The sequence below is a fragment of the Brachyhypopomus gauderio genome, chromosome 21 (genome assembly GCF_052324685.1).
Source record: "Brachyhypopomus gauderio isolate BG-103 chromosome 21, BGAUD_0.2, whole genome shotgun sequence".
Lineage (NCBI taxonomy): Eukaryota > Metazoa > Chordata > Actinopteri > Gymnotiformes > Hypopomidae > Brachyhypopomus > Brachyhypopomus gauderio.
The window spans coordinates 7897810-7905598 of NC_135231.1; the positions used below are offsets into that span (position 1 = coordinate 7897810).

At 41.6% G+C, this 7789-nt stretch overlaps 1 non-coding gene across 1 annotated transcript; it reads right to left on the reverse strand.

The window, feature by feature from the left end:
- Positions 1 to 352: 352 nt before the first annotated feature.
- Positions 353 to 424, reverse strand: trnaq-uug (transfer RNA glutamine (anticodon UUG)). Its single transcript has one exon. It is a non-coding gene; the product is annotated as a tRNA-Gln (tRNA).
- Positions 425 to 7789: the final 7365 nt, after the last annotated feature.

The window sequence follows — 7789 nt, forward strand, 5'->3', positions numbered from 1 at the left end:
CTAATTATTTAATAATTACGTAATGGTTTGAATTGGTTGAACAGGGTTAAATGCGTTGATGCTGTGATTGTTAAAATCAATGGCTGTATAAAAGAGGAACTTCAGGAGATTATCTTGCTTCAGTAGCAGGCCACCATTTCTCCTGTCGTGCAGAAATCCATGTGAGAGATAGGTGATGTTTCTTTGTTAAGTGAACCTCACAGCTCTGTAGTATCAGATGACTACACCAGCCTACACGCTGATCTTATCTTCTCGACGGACGCAGTTCATCTTCTATCGTTGAGAGACCATCGACTAATGTCCTTTCATCACGCGTGAACCACAGAGACGGGAGTGCCGTCTGAAAAGGACGAGGTCCCACCGAGATTTGAACTCGGATCGCTGGATTCAAAGTCCAGAGTGCTAACCATTACACCATGGGACCAGCGCACAGACATGGACATCAATCAAGACAACCCGTCTACTCCAAATTTTCGAGGTTTTATTTACCGTAGCTCCATAATTTACCGCACAAGCTAAATCGTTACAAATACTACACCTTAACTTCATCTTCACAAATCCAAGAACACAATACTTCGGCGTTGAATATGACCGAGGGTCAGCAAATACGGTTATATAGGGTTCACCAAACACTAACCAGCACCAGAACGAAACGACGTGGCGCTTTAGAATCTCGATGACGTAATAACATACATTTTCAGGTGACGTAATACCTACGGTTTCAGATGACGTCAAAGATCTTGATAGCAGCTAAATGTGTAACACGAGCTACACGTCGACATCGTTTATTGTTCGAGTGTCATCTCAGCAAGCATCTTCGTGTGTTGATATGCTGATGTGCCGTTTCGAGATTTTGGTGGAATGACAAAAACATCACCTACACAAAACGCACACGTACAAATTCATCTGTATTGTGGCTATATACGTGACGTCCCCTTGACGCCTGCAAATCTTGGCTAGAACAAAGCAGAAACGACGATCCGGTTCAAATGTTATTCTTAAAACGAGTCGCTTTTGACAGAAAAATAATTTCTGCCTTTGTCCGTATAGTCCAGTAGACAAGGACAAGACTTGTGTCAAAACATCAAACTATATGCACACTTCAATTTAGAGAAGAAGGAAATTCAAAATAAAAGATTTAAGCCCACTAGTTAACCGTAAAGTATCAGAGAAACTACAGCGAATACTTCATTCCCTTGTCTAAAAAACATTATTAATAGAGGGAAGTCAGATTTAAGTACATGTTCCTACAAAAGTCATTCGGATCAACTGCATTTGGAAGACAAACGAAAGCCTATCCCGTGGGAATTCGCCTTTCCCCCATGCACCCCAATAGGTGAGGACATAATTCAAAAGAGGCCGTTTTGGCTGTAGGTGTAATTCGATCGACCAACCTCAAGTGGTCTAATGTCAAGATCGTACTAACCGCTATTTTTATGTTTCACGATGGTCAGTAGAATTAGGCGATCGTAGGTCCATAAATTCTCTCTGAGTTGGTGTGGCGAACACCGGCAACGCAAGACCTCACGCTGAAAACGCTCGGCTACGACAAAATCGTGTCAAAATCAGCATAATTCGTGAAGTCTGACCATAAATCTTCACACCTTGTCGGTCATATCAGGTGTGCTCCTGATCGTCTTGAATGAATACCGGCACCCAGCCTCGTAATTTAGGTTAACTTCACAACTAAGATTTAAACATCATCTTCTACAGCACTAGATGGCGATGTGCGACACCAATCTATAGCAATCTTCACATGCCTCCGTCTGTAATTGTGTGTGCTACATCACACGATAATATCAATAAATTTAATTGTGTTCAGTGAGACCCTTAATATATTTTAATATGTAAGAGGAAGCAATGGTTTATCTTCACAAAGTATCAGTGATGGAGAGAAAACTATTTTCATATATTTCCCATTTTTTTATATGTTGGTGGTACATGCTGATGGAAACATAACACTGTTCTGAGGACAGTTTTGATGTTTTTTTTCTTAATGGTAAGGCTTTCATTTGGATCTGGTGACCAGGAGAAGATTCTGTCAGAGATTATAGGATTTCCTCTTTCAGATCAGATGTTCATCTGCTAGTGTGGTTTGTTGTTGGTCCAGCTCACCAAACCTTGTGGCATGATTGGATGATTCAGTACAACCATGTGAAGTCCTTAATCCAACGAGTCATGGCATTCCTCTTAGTGAATAGGCCTGCTAGTGATCTTTAATTTTGCATGTTCATGCCTTGTAATTTTGCACATGTATGGGTATTTCTATATTTCTATTATTCATTACTTTATTTTTTAGGTAGGTAGTTGTCTATGTGGCAGACCACTAATCCCAGTTTAATCTCAACTTTTACTAATTAGGGCATTCTAGACCACCAGCTAAGATTTAAAGTGCACTGAAAGACAACTAAGATTATGTGCTGGTGTGTGTGTGTGTGTGTGTGTGTGTGTGTGTGTGTGTGTGTGTGTGTGTTGACTGAAGCTGGGCACTCAGAAAGCAAGATGTCCTGTAATTACTTGCTACTGTTGTCCAGGGTCCTAAATCCAACCTTAAACACACTTCACAGACCTGCTAATTTACATTACATCAAGCATAGTTTACTAACAGCATATTGGAAAAAAGAAGACTGACATTATATTAGTAGTTGTGTGTTACCCTTCAGATAAAGAACCAACACAGAAAGCACCTTTTGTTCACTTTGTCTCCGCTTCAATTCAATGCACTAAAAGATTTATTTGTGTACCACTGAAATCACCTTTACTTAGAACCTATAGGCCCAGGCCCTACTAAGCAAGCCAGGTTAATACTGACAAGGAAAAACTCCCTAAAAGCTAGAGGCAGAAACTTGGGGAGCAACCAAAGCTCAGAAGGTGAACCCATCCTTTGGTCCACAGGATACTAAATGAATAACTACAAAATGAATTAAGTAGTTTTGTTTGTTTGTTTGTTTGTTTTTACAAGAAAAAATAGGATAAAAGCTATAAGAATTATAGCAGTCAAAGAAGAATAAACTTCTAAAGAATAAAGAAACTTCGAGCGCACTCATGAAGCAGACGTATTCACATGAATTAGTAAGTGGAGCTGATGAGTGGTTCTATTAAAAGTTTGCTCAGGAAACATCTATACACAGTTTAGCAACAGGCAGAGGAAAGTGGTGACTAAAGACTCCATGACATCCAACTGCAGTTCTCTCTCTTTTTTTCTTTCTTTTTTTTTGGGATGGGACGTCCTTGCCCATCCCTTATTCATATACAGAGACCTAAAACACTCATAAGGAACACTGAAGAACTATATAGCTCTAAGAGCCCTTTGGAGTGTCTTAGATCTGTGACTCTTACATGACTGCAGTGCGTATCACCAAGGCCCGACATTCTTCCAATGACAGTTCAGCACACTCTCGCATTCAGGCACTGACAACCTAAGCGTGGGACAAGACAAACGCGCGATGGCTCAAGGATGAATCTCCAGAGATGGCAAGCATGTTTGAGCTGGCTTGACAGTAGTTAGGTAAAACAACTACAGAGGACACTAAATGAAAAGTGTCTGGCGATCTATTTATGTCAGTTTTAAATCCATGCGCTCCTACGGCCTTTAAAACCTTTGGTGTAAATATCACCCCCAGTTGCAGGCCATGCGCAAATAAATACATTTCCCTTGCTGGCGTTTTGGTACAGTGTGCCGTCTGTCTACTTAGAATCCCAGCAGTGTCCAACCGAATGTAGTGCAAACATAACGCATTTACCGGTCCCGGTGTGGCTTCGGTTCTGGCGGAGCAGAAATGCCTGACATTTAAAACTATATACAACAGTCTGCATTGCAGCACCACGCGGTCATTTATTTACTAGCTGTCCTAGCTATTTGCTAACCTAATGTTTTACATATAATGTCACGACACCCATGCTACAGTTCATAAAACAGGCTACATTTACCTGGGCGCTGTGATTAATTTAGTATCACCAAAATCGTGGTTTCCGCGGCAACAGGGTTTGTGTGTGTGTGTGTGTGTGTGTGTGTGTGTGTGTGTGTGTGTGTGTGTGTGTGTGTGTGTTGTATACCCTGTATAACATCATCATAAAAAAGTGAATGTTCACAGACTGGTGCTTCAGTCGAGGAAGCAGCCACTCAGAAAAGCCCAGCAGGCGTGGTGGTCCTGCTTGGTGAGGAGAACAACTGTGTGTTATACTATAGAGACCCAATATGAATTGCATGGGATTCACAAACCCAAACTGTAAGGTTCTGTAGACCAGTGGGTAAGTACACACTGAATAGAAATACTTCCATTCTCAGCTGCACTCTACTCCTGAGTCAAGTAAATGCATAAATGATATAAGCATCCATAGGAAGCCAGTTATACCAACAATATCGTTAAGTGAAAGTAGGTGTAACCCTAACCCTAGAACAGTTGTACACCTGTACCCATAAGGCCATGCAAGAACTCCAGTTCGAAAGAATTTGGAGGCCGAGTTGCTTCTGATAGGCTGTTGTGACATTAATAGCACTGCACAGTCAAACACTCTGTGTGTAGGAGCAGCTACCATCCTGACACAACAAGCCCGCCCGAGACGGGTCTGTTGGGCTCTTCACCAGACCCTTCAAAAATAGACGGAGCCCACAGTGCAGCACACGTCTGCCAAAGCCTCACACCCTGTAGCACTTCACACAAAAGTGGCCGCCATAAGACCACAGGCTGGTGGGACGGGGGCGGCATGCGCAGCGGTGTTTGCAGCCGCTTGGCTCTTCTACACGTGCACGCTGGAGACCTTTTCCGTGCCTGTATTTTAGGGTAGTGTCCTCAGAGTTGAGCAGAGAGTGCTGTAATTTTCTAAGTATAGTCCTGGCAGAGAGGAGCGATTCCTCAGTCTGCCAGCTTTTGGGATTGTTTTGTGAGGGGAAAGTTGCTGTAAGGACAGCACCGCGCACTACTGAACACATCTGATAGATCGTGTTTGTAATGACACTCATGAGTCTTCCAATATCTGCTGTCTGACTGCTTTTGTGCTTATCTTAAATAAATATTTATCCAAAGATTTAGGAATGCGCCGTTTCCTTCTGTTTTTCTAAAATGCTGTTTTGAACATTCAGACCTAGTGCCCCCATCAGTGCAACCATTTCCATTTCATTTAGTGACTTTAACACTTATACCACATCCTCATTTTTTTTTAGATATTTTCCTGAAATCACGTGTTAGTGCGCAATCATTCTCCTCTCAGTGACACTGTGGTATGTGAAAAACCACCTACCCCTATCCCTTCAAGAACCCAGCTGTGTATGTGTTTCAAGAGAGAAATAAAGTTACTGGCAGTAATTAGCCTGAGTGCGTTAGGTCAGGGGTTCATAATGGTCGTGACCTTTCGTCTCTGTGTGCTAAAACCCTTGGCTGACCTGGCCACGATGCAAACAAAGTAGTGAAAGCAGGTTACTCTGTCTTTAAAGGTGGGCTATTACAGCACTGTAGCCTGAATGCAGGAATGGGAAAAAAGTAGTCACTTTAAATATATATTTAAGATTTGTCAGCTGCACATCCATGATGTGAATCTCCCGTTCCACCACATCCCAAAGGGATGGACATGGTCAGAGGTGGGCAGTAATGAAGTACATTTACTTAAGTACTGTACTTAAGTACAGTTCTTGAGTATTTGTACTTTACTTAAGTTGATTTTTTAAAAAATACTTATGACTTTCACTTCACTACAGTTGAATAACAAATACAGTACTTATCACTCCACTACATTTCTGTCCAGCTCTCGTTACTCGTTACTTCCACACACAACTCTCCTCCCCTCCCCCGATAGTATTTTCACAGGTGACAGCCTATCAGCAATCAAGGATGTGTCTGTGAGGTGTAAAATCAAGTTCGGTGTCGCTAGTCGTTCTTTTCCTAAATAACAGCAACATGAGCGGAGACGGCGTTGATGGAGCATGCCAGGGTTGCCAACTTTTCAAGATCGCTTGGAGGGAGATTTGAACCTGGACTTGGTGGCGAGTGTAAATTGTTGATCGGGGGGTGGCGAATGTTACCGGGGCGGTGAAAAATGGACACAAATTAAGTATTATATCGCGATCGCCGGTGGTTGATAGATATAGATCAGAGGTAAATAAACTAGATTTTTTTTCGGCGTGAGATATCGGAACTGTGGCGTGAGAGCGTGTGAAAACGGTCAAATGCGTGTGTCTCACGCTCAATGCGTGAGAGCTGGCAAACCTGGCATGCTCTTTTGCACCCATGGCCGTATCTCGACAAAATGTTCCAGTTTTTTGAACGGATGAATAATTTCTGTCGTTTTAAATGCATGCTTTGTTTGCCAAAAACAAACTATATCACTGCATACCAAAATTCACCGTCCCACCTGAGGAAGTTACGTATGCAGCCTAAATGTTTTGTTAAGTGACTATGTAGTCAGAGGAGCTTTGCAGTAAGGCTAGTGAAATGACATTGCCTGCTCACTCCACTGCTAGGTCTGCTAAGATCACTATAAATAATGTTAACATTATATTGGCAAGTAATTCAAACTACGGAAACATCAATAAGGGAAACCATGTGGGTTAATAAAATCTTGTCAAATAATGTTTCCATTCTAATGTCAGTGTAGAATTAATGTCAATAATTCTAATGTGGCTGTGATTTCTAGTTTGAAAAGAGTTTGTTAGCATGTTGGGTGGCATGGAATTGGTGGGCTTTAGCCATACTGCAAAAGGTTGTAGCAAGGTTAGACTACCAAGATGCCACACTGCTAATTTTACTTTGTCTTTGTTTATATTGACTGTAGCATAATGTTGTATTGGATGACTGAATACCTAACTAGCAAAGAGAGAAAACCGTCATTTTATTATTGACTTAATATGGTAACATAATTTGCTTAAACAGGTTAGGCTATGCTAATCTGTGAATTGTGGTTTTAGAAAATGTTTTTGTTCCTTAAACTAAAGTGTAGGTTAAACTTTTCTGCTACCACTACCTGAATGATGTACATCTTTGGAATATGCCTTATGGATTATTATCAAAGACTGTAATATTATGCCCAAAGAGGATTTGGTAGGATGTATAATACTTTTAAACTATAACTTTTTTACAAATGTGACGGAAGGTGTACTTTAATACTTAATTATTTTTAAAAGCAAGTACTTCAGTACTTTCACTTAAGTAAGATTTTGAACATGCAACTTTCACTTGTATCGGAGTAGCATTTGACCAGTGGTATCTGTACTTTGACTCAAGTAATGAAATTGAGTACTTTGTCCGCCTCTGGACATGGTCAGCAACAATACTCAGGTAGGCTGTGGCGTTGATACGATGCTCAATTGGTACTAATGGGCCAAAAGTGTGCCAGGAAAATATCCCCCACGTCATTGCACCTCCATTACCAGCCTAAACTGTTGATACAAGGGAGGATGGATCCATGCTTTCATGTTGTTGACGCCAAATTCTGACCCTACCATCCGAATGTCGCAGCAGAAATGGAGATTCAACAGGACAGGCAACTATTATCTAATCTTCTTTTGTCCAATTTTGGTGAGCCTGTGTGAATTGTAGCCTCAGTTTTCTGTTCTTGTGGTCTGGTCTACTGCTGCTGTAGCCCATCCGCCTCAAGGTTCGACGTGTTGTGCGTTCAGAGATGCTCTTCTGCATTCCTCGGTTGTAACGACCGGTTATTTGAGTTACTGTTGCCGTTCTATCAGCTCGAACCAGTCTGGCCATTCTCCTCTGACCTCTGGTATCAACAAGGCATTTGCGCGCACAGAACTGCCACTCACAAGAAGTTTTCTCTTTTTTTCGGACCATTCTCTGTA